The sequence below is a fragment of the Cupressus sempervirens genome, unplaced genomic scaffold, assembly GCF_028749045.1.
Source record: "Cupressus sempervirens isolate cs-2001-9-10 unplaced genomic scaffold, ASM2874904v1 CseChr00s100002_01, whole genome shotgun sequence".
NCBI lineage: Eukaryota > Viridiplantae > Streptophyta > Pinopsida > Cupressales > Cupressaceae > Cupressus > Cupressus sempervirens.
The window spans coordinates 683,908-696,012 of record NW_028322206.1 but is presented as its reverse complement, the minus strand read 5'-3'; positions in this window follow the sequence as shown (position 1 = coordinate 696,012).

The following is a 12,105-nucleotide window of genomic DNA, read 5'->3' as shown; positions in this document are numbered from 1 at the left end:
TGTCTTCCGAGGCCATTTCCTCCCCATCACCTTTTGGAGCTCGTCCATTTTTCTTGCCACTTCCTTGGTCTTAAAATATCTCCAAAGTATCTCTTTTGCCAAGGTTGAACATTCCTTCTCACATTGTCAAGTTTTGCTGAGAGCCTAAACATGGCAGTTCCCTCAATATTTATTCTCCATCACTCCTCAACACAAGTTCTAAAGTCTGGATGAGACTTCCATATAATTTCATATCTAAATGGTCTTGGCCCCCCACACCTCCTCTTTCCAATTAAAAATGATAGGGGCATGATCCAAGACCGTCCTAGGTAATCTCATGAGAGTGGAGGAAGTCAGCCCATTCCAGCTAGCCGAGACAAGGAGCCTGTCTAGTTTGACTTGTATGAGGTCAACCCCCTTCCTATTATTCGACCAAGAAAAATTGACACCTCTCATCTCCAAATCCATCGAGTCATTTTTATTTATAAACTCAACCAAATCCTTCATACTATCAGTAAAATCCACTGCTCCTTCAGCCTTCTCTGAGGGGTAGAACGGTGAATTAAAATCTCCCATGTAGGAGTTCTTGGAATGGGAAAGAAAGTTAGACAACTCCTCCCAGTGTCGGTGTCTTCCTTGCCTCAAGTTTGGGGCATACATGTTAATGACATTCCAGATCTCCTCATCTTTCTTGTGCTCAGTAATAAGGTAGTATTTAGAACTATGGATGAAATTCCCTTTACTAGCACTAGGGTTCCAAAAGGTGGCCACACCTCTTGACGCTCCCTCAAATTCACTATAACAATATTTGGCCCCTGAACAAATATAACCCACAATACTATTCATATTAGCCATGGTAATTTTAACTTCTTGAATTAGAAGGATATCAATCCTTGTATTAGACTATTGTTGCTTAAGCACAAATTTCTTCTGAGGGCTATTCAACCCCCTCATATTCCATGATAGTATTAATCATTTCCTACCCTTGGCCATAGACTCCAGGGTAGGTTGCCTACCACTAGCCACCTCCCTTTCCATATGCTTCGTCCTTCTATTTTGCTTCACCGTCTTCCCCACATCTAGCTTCATCTCCTTCATCTTGGTAGTTGGGGGAAAATCCTTGCTCTAACTAAGCACACAACCCACCTCTTTGTCTTCCAAATTATTCCCCTTGACTACCAAAATCTCCTTACACTTTTCCTCCACACCCCAACACATCTCCTCAATCACCATATTCCTCACAGGGATTTTTAGAAGATCCTCAATTCCTTGTAGAAAGGGGAAGGGATTTCCCCCATCAATGTCAACAATCTCACCTTCCTCCACCATTCCTGAAGACTCTCCTAACTCCAGAGTCCTCTCTGAGAGCTCAATTGACTCCATTGTCCTTAGTCTTTCCTCATCAGAAGGCATCATATTCACCTCCTCATTCCTCTTAACTAGAACCTCCAGAGTAGCTAATTCCTTAATCACCTTCCCACCAACCTCCTTAGGCTCCTTCTCCTTCGGTGAGTCTTCTACTTCCTTTTCCCTCACCTTCTCTTCTCCCTTCCTAGAAGGCTTGTTATTCTTTTTACAGTCGACAAACAGATGCCCAAACATTGAATAAATTTGGTAAAATAGCCCTGCATTCTCATAAACAATAGGTTGAACCTTCTTCCCCCACTTAGAGGTCAACACGATGGATTCAGGTAGTGTAGCGCCAATCACCACATTCACACTAACCCTCCAAAAAACCAGCTTGGACTTCTGAAGAGTGACCACATCTGCATCAACAAAGTGTCCAAAGGAGTTCCCAATCGATTTAAGGACCCTTTCATCCCAAATCTCCAGGAGGAGGCCCAGGAGTTTGACCCATATGGGAGCAAGCCTATTCAACTCCTTCACCAGATCTAAAGCAAAGTGCCATTTAGCCACTATTAGATTGTGCTTACCATAGTACCATGACCCAACCAAAACCATTACCACATCTTCTACCATCGTAAACTTGAAGTAGAAGAGCCCCGCAGACATTGCTGAAACAACCACACTCCCTTTCACCTTCCACTTCTGACTTACCCATTTCCTGACCATCTCAATCGATGGGTGGAAGGCCACAAATTGACACAATCTTAGGTTGGCAGACACATTGTCGACTAAGCTGTCTAGAATAACAATTTCCAACCCCTCATCACCATTGATCATCGTGAGGGCTTCCAAGGGGAGTTGAGTCGATTTCTCTCCTAGGATCACGTCCTTCCATCCTTGGGACATAGGAGGGCCTGCAACCTTCTCCTGACAATCCTCAAGTAGCACAATAGATTCCACAAGGTCCCCACTCGAGGGGCACTCGAGATCCACTACTCCTAAGATACTCCCAATTGAGGTCAAAACGAGTTGCAGATTCGGGAAAATCCCAGGGATCTGGCCCACCTTTGAGGGGCCACCCCATCCCATCAAAATTCAAACACTGAGAGAGCGGGAAAGTTGCAGAGCAAAAAATAAACAAACATAATTTAAAAAAAAAAAACCTATGATAAATAAAAGAGTTTCAAAGAAAAATAAAAATATTTTAAAATAAAATTAAATAGCTTTAAATTGACATCTAAATATTGATTAAATAGATGTATTGCTAAAATTGTATCATTTGTTATGTGAAAAAATCTTAGTATATTAACTCCATTTAATGTTATTCAATAACTTTTAAGTAAGTTTATTTAATTTTTTAAATAATATAATTTAATTTGAAATGGGTAATAAATTGAAGCTAAGATTAATTATTATTATTGTTAAGATATTTCATATAAGAGACTTAACAACATGTGTAGGATGTGATTTAATAGATTTTCTCATTTTCTTCCTTTTGGCCACTAATTGCATGACTAGATTTTGGTGGTTACTTTAACAAATGCATGGCAAGTGAAATCTTAATTAGTTTACATGTTTAGTGATTGTATCCATGAAACTTTGAATCCACATTACTAGTTTAAGTTTCATTTTATCACAGAGTAAAAAATGCGAAAAGTTGGTGCTAGTTATTAGTGAAAAGAAATTGTACCTAAAGCCTACAAGTTTATGCTAGCTTCATTTTAATCTAACAAGAAAAAGAACATATGCTTGGGTTTGAAATAAACTCAAGATGATGTAATTGTCCATCCATAGCTATAATTGCAAAACTAATGAAAGGGAAAAAAATATTATAGCCTTACTAAGATTAAAGTTGGTGCTAGGACTAACAAGACATAAATAATGATTATATGCAAATATAACCAATATCAGAAAATAATAAATGGCACAGAAGAGAACACAAGACACATATTTAACATGGTTCACCCAATCCCTAGGCTACGCCCACCAAACAACAAGTCCAATATTCTTATTATCCAGTGAATACAACATGATTACAATCCACAATCCCTTACAACTCAATACCACCGCAAGAAGCTACAATCTCACCATACATTATAAAATCCCTAACCCTAAGCAATTTTATACAATTTTTTGTCGATTACAAAATTAGGGCTAGAATAAGTCATCTAATAGAAAATGTAGTTGACGCCTTTTACAATAATAAAGTCATCCAGGACCCTGTAAGGGGCACTGCCGCCAAACCCTATAGTAAAATTTGGGGGGAAACCATGCCAAATAAAATGAGGAAAAATTAACTTGAGTCTAATTAGGCTCCACATCACAACAATTGGTAAATAAAGCCAATAGAAAATCAAGCCTTCAACAAACAAATTACAAATCCATACTCAAACACTTACTAGACTTAAACTAATTCCTTTCATCACACTTTAATCACAATTCACTTAAGTTTATGAGGAGATTCATTTTACCCCAAAGTTACATTGTACTAATAGTTTTGAGAGAGAGGATAAGATCAACCACTTAAGAACATAGAAAAGAAGAATCAAATGAAATGTTACAATTGTAGAAACCTTGCTTGGTCCATATTAAAAATTGAAATAGGTACTATGCACAAAAATTGCTTGAAAAATAAATAATACAAATAGTTTGATAGAACATTGAAACACTTAAGTTAGATTTAAAATGTGTTGCTAAAAAACTTTATAAACTTTAAGAAAATGCCATAGGTAGGTGTAAAGGAAAGCTATTTCAATATATTAAAAAATGCAATTAATTGTATATTAAATTGTAATCATCCTAGTTTGTAGATTAATGATGGTAAACTACAATACTTTAGTTCTTACCATGAACTCAATAAAACTCATACATTGAGCTACATATCTAAAATAAAATTGGGTCTTTTATTAAAAAAATGGTGATAAAAGAACAACATAGTCATTTGTTACTGTAATAACTATATTCCATAGGATAAGCACCAATTAGAAGAGATACAGAATTTGGCTTGAGATTCGAGATGGAGTTTACTTCATTCTTTACCCCATCAATCTTGTTTGGTGGGAATTTGGGGACTGTGGTGTCCCTTAGGAACCTCATTATAAATCCTACACTAATTAGATAAAAGAAAGGCAATTTCCAAAAATACCCCAATCAAAGTAGCAGTAGGGATTTCCCCTCCTATTCATACTTTTTGTTCTCCAACTCTTTGCCTCCATACTGAAATACACCAAGACAAAATGAATGTAATACAAAGACTACCCAAAGACCCACTTTAATTTTATATTCCTACATAAGGGATTGTTGGCATTGGCATCAAATGTGGAAACTATAACAATTTCTTTCAATATAATGGTTGTCTTGTTCCAAATGAGAGCCAACACCTTGCAACATCTACACCTAGTTCTGTAAAACTCTTACCAACACAAATCACTGCAACATTTGGGGTCAAATTGTGATGGCAATTTGCGATGACGGTGTAATTTGTGGTGATTTCATTTTTTTTTTGCAATTGTCTTTGACACTGTCACAATATTGATGTTGGTGTCATAATTGCAATGCTCGTGTGAGTATAAACAAAAAAAAAAAAACACGACATAAACCATTCCCCATTTATTTTGATTGTGAGAGTTATGCGTGAAAGAGGGTGGAGAACTCCGAATGAGGGTGGAGAGCTTTGAATGTTGCCATGCCCTTGTGATCAATGTATTTAGTTGTCATTCCCTTGTGATCTTTGCATTTCATTGTTGTGCCCTTGCTTTGTGATTTCATTTCCATGCTGTGCCCTTGCTCTATGACTTTCTTCAATGGGCTATGTAAAAGTTATTTTCTTTTCCTTCTAAACAAGTATCTCTTTATATTTCCTTCTAAACATGTATATCTTTATATATACAGAGATATATTTTTTAAGGTGCATATTGCATCTTAGCACAACAAAAAAATTGATCCATTTGCATACATATTCGAAAATCCAAACAGTAAAATAATAAAACTCTATACATTGGCCCAACAATGGTAGCCAAGGATGTAACCATGCATGTATTGGCACACTCTTCCTATGAGGATCCCAAGTATCTACTACTACTATTAATTTGGGCATCACTATATGATCTAAAATGTTATGAAGTACTAAAGCCGATAGTAAATTATCCCATGTCTCTAGAAAACGTAGCATAGGTTTAGGGTCCCTTAGCTCACAGGAATTTCTAGTAGCTATTCTCACTACTAGAAGAATAACTTAAGTGAAGAGTTGAGTGTAGGAGTTGAAGAAGTAAGTTTTGCTTCTGTGTAAATGCCATAATCACGAGGCTCATTCCCTTATAGAAGCCTCTGCCACAATGACATTACCTCTCAACCATGCAAAGGACATTGAAGTGGTTCCTAACCTTGAAACACTCTTATAAGAAAATGTAGATGCAATACATGAAAAATTGCACAACTTATAGTCCTCCCGACATTTGAACTATAAATTCTCAAAGACATTTGCAAGTGATTCCAATGTAATAGTACCTACCACAAAACTTTAATGGATTCTATCCAATGGCTCCCATAATATCCTCTATGTTGTCTAGTTGTTGTTTCTGTCCTACATTCTCTTTCTAAAGTCACTCCTCTTTCTTTCTTGTGCCTTAAATTTTGATTATCAAATTTTTGAATATCTGCCTCTACCATATCTAAAATCAACTTCATATTGTGTTACAAGTCTGGCATAGGTCTTTAATCATCGATAGCTTTCATTTCAACATTCAAGTTTTGAAGATTGATCAACACCCTCACTTGCGGACCTCTCATGTCAAGCACTTTCTGTACTGTTTCAACACCATGTTCTTGCTTTTGAGCTAATAGTTTTTCAAGTGCATTTTCTTGAAAAATATTAATTTTGTTGAACAATTGTAAACTCTTAGAAAGCGCATTGTTGTTTCCATATATATATATATATATATGTATGTATGTATGTATGTATGTATGTATGTATGTATGTATGTATGTATGTATGTATGTATATATGCAGAGAGATCTTGTGGATTATGGATTATAAACAAAAAGAAGAAGAAAATGCAACATTAATCATTCCTCATTTGTTTTGATTGATTATGGAGAGTTGCACATGAAAGAGGGTGGAGAGCTCTGAATGTTGGTGGAGATCAATGGGGATCTAGGATTTTGTTGTCATTCCCTTGTGATTGTTGCATTTCGTTGCCATGTCATGCCTTTGTGATCTCTGTGTCCTATCTCTATGATTTTCTTCAAGGGGATAAGAGGTACCTATGTAAATGTTCTTTTCTTTTCCTTCTAAACATTCATCTCTTTACATTTCCCCCGACAAGTAATTAGAGAAACTTCTCTTTATGTATATGTATGTGTATATATGCATACACACACATGTGTGTGTGTGTGTGTGTGTGTGTGTGTGTCTATGTATCTATATATGTATGTATATATAGAGAAGCTTCTCTTTATGTATATGTATGTGTATGACTAGGAAAAATGGGCAGAGTTTGCAAGAAATTTTACAAAAACATATCATAGCAGATATTTTTAGAAAGAAACAAGCCATAACCTAGTTAAATGGGTCTAGTTTCTAATTAAATGGGTTGATTACAAGTTCATGTAGAACTCTTATCATATGAGGTACAATGAAATGAACAATCAGTTGTTCCTAGCTAGCAAGATCAAATCCAATTTTTGAAGGTGATAAAATTGCATATGTAGATGCACCACTTGCATGCCAGGCATGAAGCGCATTCGCCAACTTATAATGAATGGTTGGATATAAATGCTCCATACTGATGCAAAGGTAAGGGTGGTGGGAGTCAAAACCAAGTTAATCACACTTAAACCTATAAGGGAAGTACAAGGTTACCCAAAACCTCTACAAAGAAAAAAGTACACAAACAACTCCAACACCTCTCCAATGATTAGGATGGGTGTCTTAGGCCAAATCAAGGTGGATTCAAAGCGTTTAACCTAATTCTTGGTCCTCAAGTAACATCCAACACTCAAATCCCTCAAACTATCCTAGAGGCCTAATTGATTTCCTAGTAGCTGTGCAATGACACAAAAGCGAACTTTCCTCTCAATCTTTCCAAAAAACTCCCCAAAAAAATGGTGGATTCAAATACCCATTAAGCCATACTACAACATATTAGAACGGTCCATGTGTACCTTTGGACCATATCCTGTTGTTACCATACAATGACTCAAAAATAAATGAAAATAGGGCAATTTAACAAAGCAACTACAAGTTTCTTGTATTCCCTAGACCTGAGACTTTGGATAGTCTCTCCTTATGTTGTAAATGTTCCAAATCCAAAAGGAATTAGTCCCAAAACTTTTGTAAGCTTGAAAGCCCCAAATTAGTCTCCTACAAACCCTCAAAGGTAGGGTTTTCTAAATCTCTACCTTCCAAGCACCTTCAAAATAAATTGAAGGTTGTTTCACCTTGTGTCCAACATAACAAAGCACTTCCAATCATTAAAAACTGACCTCTAATGGCTAGAACTCCTGTTGCTACTCCATAGCCACGAATTTAGCGTCATTTACTTAAAAAACTCTAATGATGATCACCAATCCTTAGAACTTCCTGTCAAAACATTATTAGATATGATTTGTACATACTGTTATAGGATCATTTTATGAGAATCAGACTCATACATTCATGGAATAATCAATATTTCAAGTAGAAACTCAAACTTGTTAATGAAAACAATGAAACCCTTAAATCAACAACAATAAACTTGAAAGAAATGAACTTCACAAATCTCAATGCATAAGGAATTGCTCAAACAATATGTAAAAAGTCTTATGAGATCATAAGACTACAATAAATCAATGATAGTCAAGCCACTATGCACCAAATGCTTGAAAAATGAAGTTTTTATTGGCTCTCTTTACATAGTCTATAATATTGATCAATCCCAATACTATTCTCTCCATACAATGCCTCAAACTTGACTTAATAGCATCCCTTACAACTATCCCAACCAATTTGGATTAGTTTCAATGCCTAGTTATGCCTAAAACTTATTAAATCTAATTTCCCCCCAAAATGGAACTAACCGTTGGGATTCAAATATTTGAATTTCCTAACTTACAATTTATTGAATAAAATAACTAATCAACCCACTAAACTTGTCTATTAGGCCCTCAAGACCAATTTAATCAATCCTAAACCTTTCTAATTCTCTTAAGGATCCAATTAACTCCAATATGTCATTATGCTCATATTTCACTATCAAAGATCCTAAGGTCCTTAACAGGGCCTTTAGGATTCATTAGCCCGTAGGGCCGCCCTTCTTTCCTTTTGGCTGGCAATCCCTTTTTTCTATAGTCAATTTTTAAAGCCTTCTAAGGCCATGGTTGGCTTCAACACATGCCAATTGATTGTTTTAAACTCCTCCTTGCCTTTTATCCATCTTTTGTCTTTTTTAGGGATCCTTGCATGTCCTAATGCTTCTGCATCACATACGCTAGCCCAACAATGGAAGCCAAGGATGTAACCATGCATGTATTGGTACACTCTCCCTATGAGGATCCCAAGTATCTACTATTGTTGTTAAACTATATGATCTAGAATGTTATGAAGCACTAAAGTTGGTAGTAACTTCTGCCATGTCTTCAAAATACGTAGCATAGGTTCAGGGTCCCTTGGCTCCCAGGAATTTGTAGCAGCTATTCTCACTACTAGAAGAATAAATTTAGTGAAGAGTTGAGTGTGCGGAGTTGAAGAAGCAAGTTTTAATTCTGTGTAAATTCCATAATCACGAGGCTTATTCCCTGGCAAAAGCCTCTGCCACAATGACATTACCTCTAAACCATGCAAAGGATGTTGAAGTGGTTCCCAAACTTGAAATACTCTTATAAGTAATGGAAATGAAAATGTAGATATAATACATATATTACTATTATTTATGTATATGTATGTATGTATATATATACATATGTATATGTATATGTGTTTGTGTTTGTGTGTGTGTATACATACACACACACACATGTGTGTGTGTCTATGTATGTATGTGTACACGGTGTAAACGTGTATTCATGAAACCTTAGTGTAGAATGCAAATGGATTGACAACAAACTAAACTAAACCCAAGATATCATCATTAGAATGTAATCTCTATGAGCGTCTCATGTTTTCCTAACTACAACTGCTAAAATAGCTCTCAAACCAACATCTTAGTGACAATTCTAGAATGAAAGAATGCTTAAAATATAGATCTATGATGGATACATGCAAGCTAACAAGTGATAAATGATGCTAAATAACACAAAATAATGCTAAAATGCTATGAAAATGCTATAATAAGAATGCTAAATGATGAATCAACATGTGCCTATAGTGCAAATGCTTAAGACTTGGGTCCCTTTTTCTCTTGAATTCTCCTTCTATTTATAGGATTTTAGAAGGGGTTGGGGTAAGAATTTGGGTTTTACCTTTTCACTTGGTGGGTAGAAGTGAAATTGAAAAGTAGCTCAAAAGTCTCGATTGGAGGATCCATGTGATTTTCATGTCAACAAAAATGTCTCATGAGAGACAAGAGAAGGATCTCAAAGTCGTGATCTGTGGCTAAATAAGGCTTTATTTCAACAAAAATGTCTCATGAGAGACAAGAGAAGGAACCCAAAAGTCATGATTTGTGGCTAAATATGACTTTTATTTTCAACAAAAATGTCTCATGAGAGACAAGAGAAGGAGCCCAAAAGTCATGATTTGTGGCTAAATATGACTTTTATTTTCAATAAAAATGTCTCATGAGAAACAAAAGGAGGAGCCCAAAAGTCATGATTTATGGCTAAATATGACTTTTATTTTAAACAAAAATGTCTCATGAGAGACAAAAGGAGGAGTTCAAAAAGTCATGATTTGTGGCTAAATATGACTTTTTTTTTCAACAAAAATGTCTCATGAGAGACAAAAGGAGGAGCCCAAAAAGTCATGATTTATAGCTAAATTTGAATTTCTTTTAATTCTTTATATAAAAGGAGGATTTTCATTTTGTGAGAATAAATGGATTTATTGATTTAATAAAAGCTCCATTTATTCTCAAACATTTGTCTTTTCCCTCTCCTTTTTTTGAATTTCATTTTATGATTTTGAATTATTTTTCTCCTCTTTTGAAGTTGATTTAGGTCTTACTAATTTGATAGATGATTAATGACCTAATGTAATCTTTTGATTTGAAATTTTGTTGTGTCTCTTCTAATTTTCTCTTTAATTTGTGCTGATTGATCAGAACTACGTGATTTAGGTCTTTGCCAATTTTTGGGTGTCTACAAATGCCCCTCTTGCATATTAGTTCAAAGACTATCTTGATTTTCTGATTTTAGGTCAAATTCTGATGATTGGATGTCTATTCATTGATGTCTAATTTTTGACGATTTGATGATTTGATTTTCGTTGACTTGATGTTTTGATTGCCATTGATTTGTTGATTGGATTGTCGTTGATTCGATGATTTGATTGTCGTCGATTTGATGATTTTATTTCGATGTTGATTTGGTGTTGCCATAGTTTTGTTTAGATGCCTTGGTTTTGGTAGGCTTGATGTTTGAAAATTTTTAGCTGGGGTAGGATGTTTTTGATGCCCTAGCTTGGATGCCCTGATTTAATTTTTGATGCCCCAACTTGGATGCCCCGATTTGATTTTTGATGCCCTGATTTGATATGGATATACTGCCCCCTTAGAAATGAAATTCGAAAAATGTATGTGCGAAATAGGGATGTTCCAATTTCATTTTTGAAAATGTTGATGAAAACCGTTGGTAGGGAAGGTGTAGTCACCAAGTGATGGGTATAATCAATCACGTAATGTTGATACATAGAAAAAGTGCCCCCCTTAGGATACAAAGTAGGGAAAACTGACATGTCCATCTCAGGATACAAAGTAGGACAAATAACTGGTTCAAGATAGAACCATTAGCTGAATAGCTAGATGTTGAGATTTGATTGATGTAGGATGATCACTTGTGATGAAAAATTGATATCATTGTTTGGTGTTCAATTGTTCAAGGTGAGGTAAGTGCCCCCAGTGACAAGGGATCTTTGGATCAGACACAAACAGATGATGTAGGTGATATGACACTAGGTTGATTTGTGGAGCTTCATTTTATTGGCTTATCATGTATGTCATTTATGATTAGGACTCTTTTGTGTTGAGACCTTTTGATGTTGATGATTCAATCTGTTTGATATATGAGATATTTGAGCTTTTTGATGTTCCGACTTGTGCACTTGAGATATCATGGACTTATGTATGCATGTGATGGTCTAATTTGATGATAATGGTAGCAGTGGAGGCAGATGTGTATATATATGTGAATGATTAAGGTAGATAGATCATGAGTGAGAATAGATGGTATGTTACTGATGATTAAATGAAACTAATGACGTGGTAAGATAGAATGTGATGTAATGAGATATGGATGAAATGGGATAAGAAACGTGATATAATAAAATAGAATATTAGGGAATGTGGTGAAATGCAAAATGAGATGGAATGGAGTGTCTAAAGAACAAAATGGAATGAAACGGTTAATGAACAAATTGATATATGATAGGATGATATGAAATAATGAGATGGAATGAAATGTCCAAGTATGGGAACGGGATGAAAGGAGTGGAAAGATAAATGAACATGTGACACATGGAGGGTGAGTGAAGGTGAAAAATGGAAGGAAATGAAATTGTCTGATGTTCGAAGGCTATGATGTGGAGTGCCAACTTTTGAGTTTCAAAAGCCACGAAATGAATGAAATGAGAAGGTGAATGCATGAAGT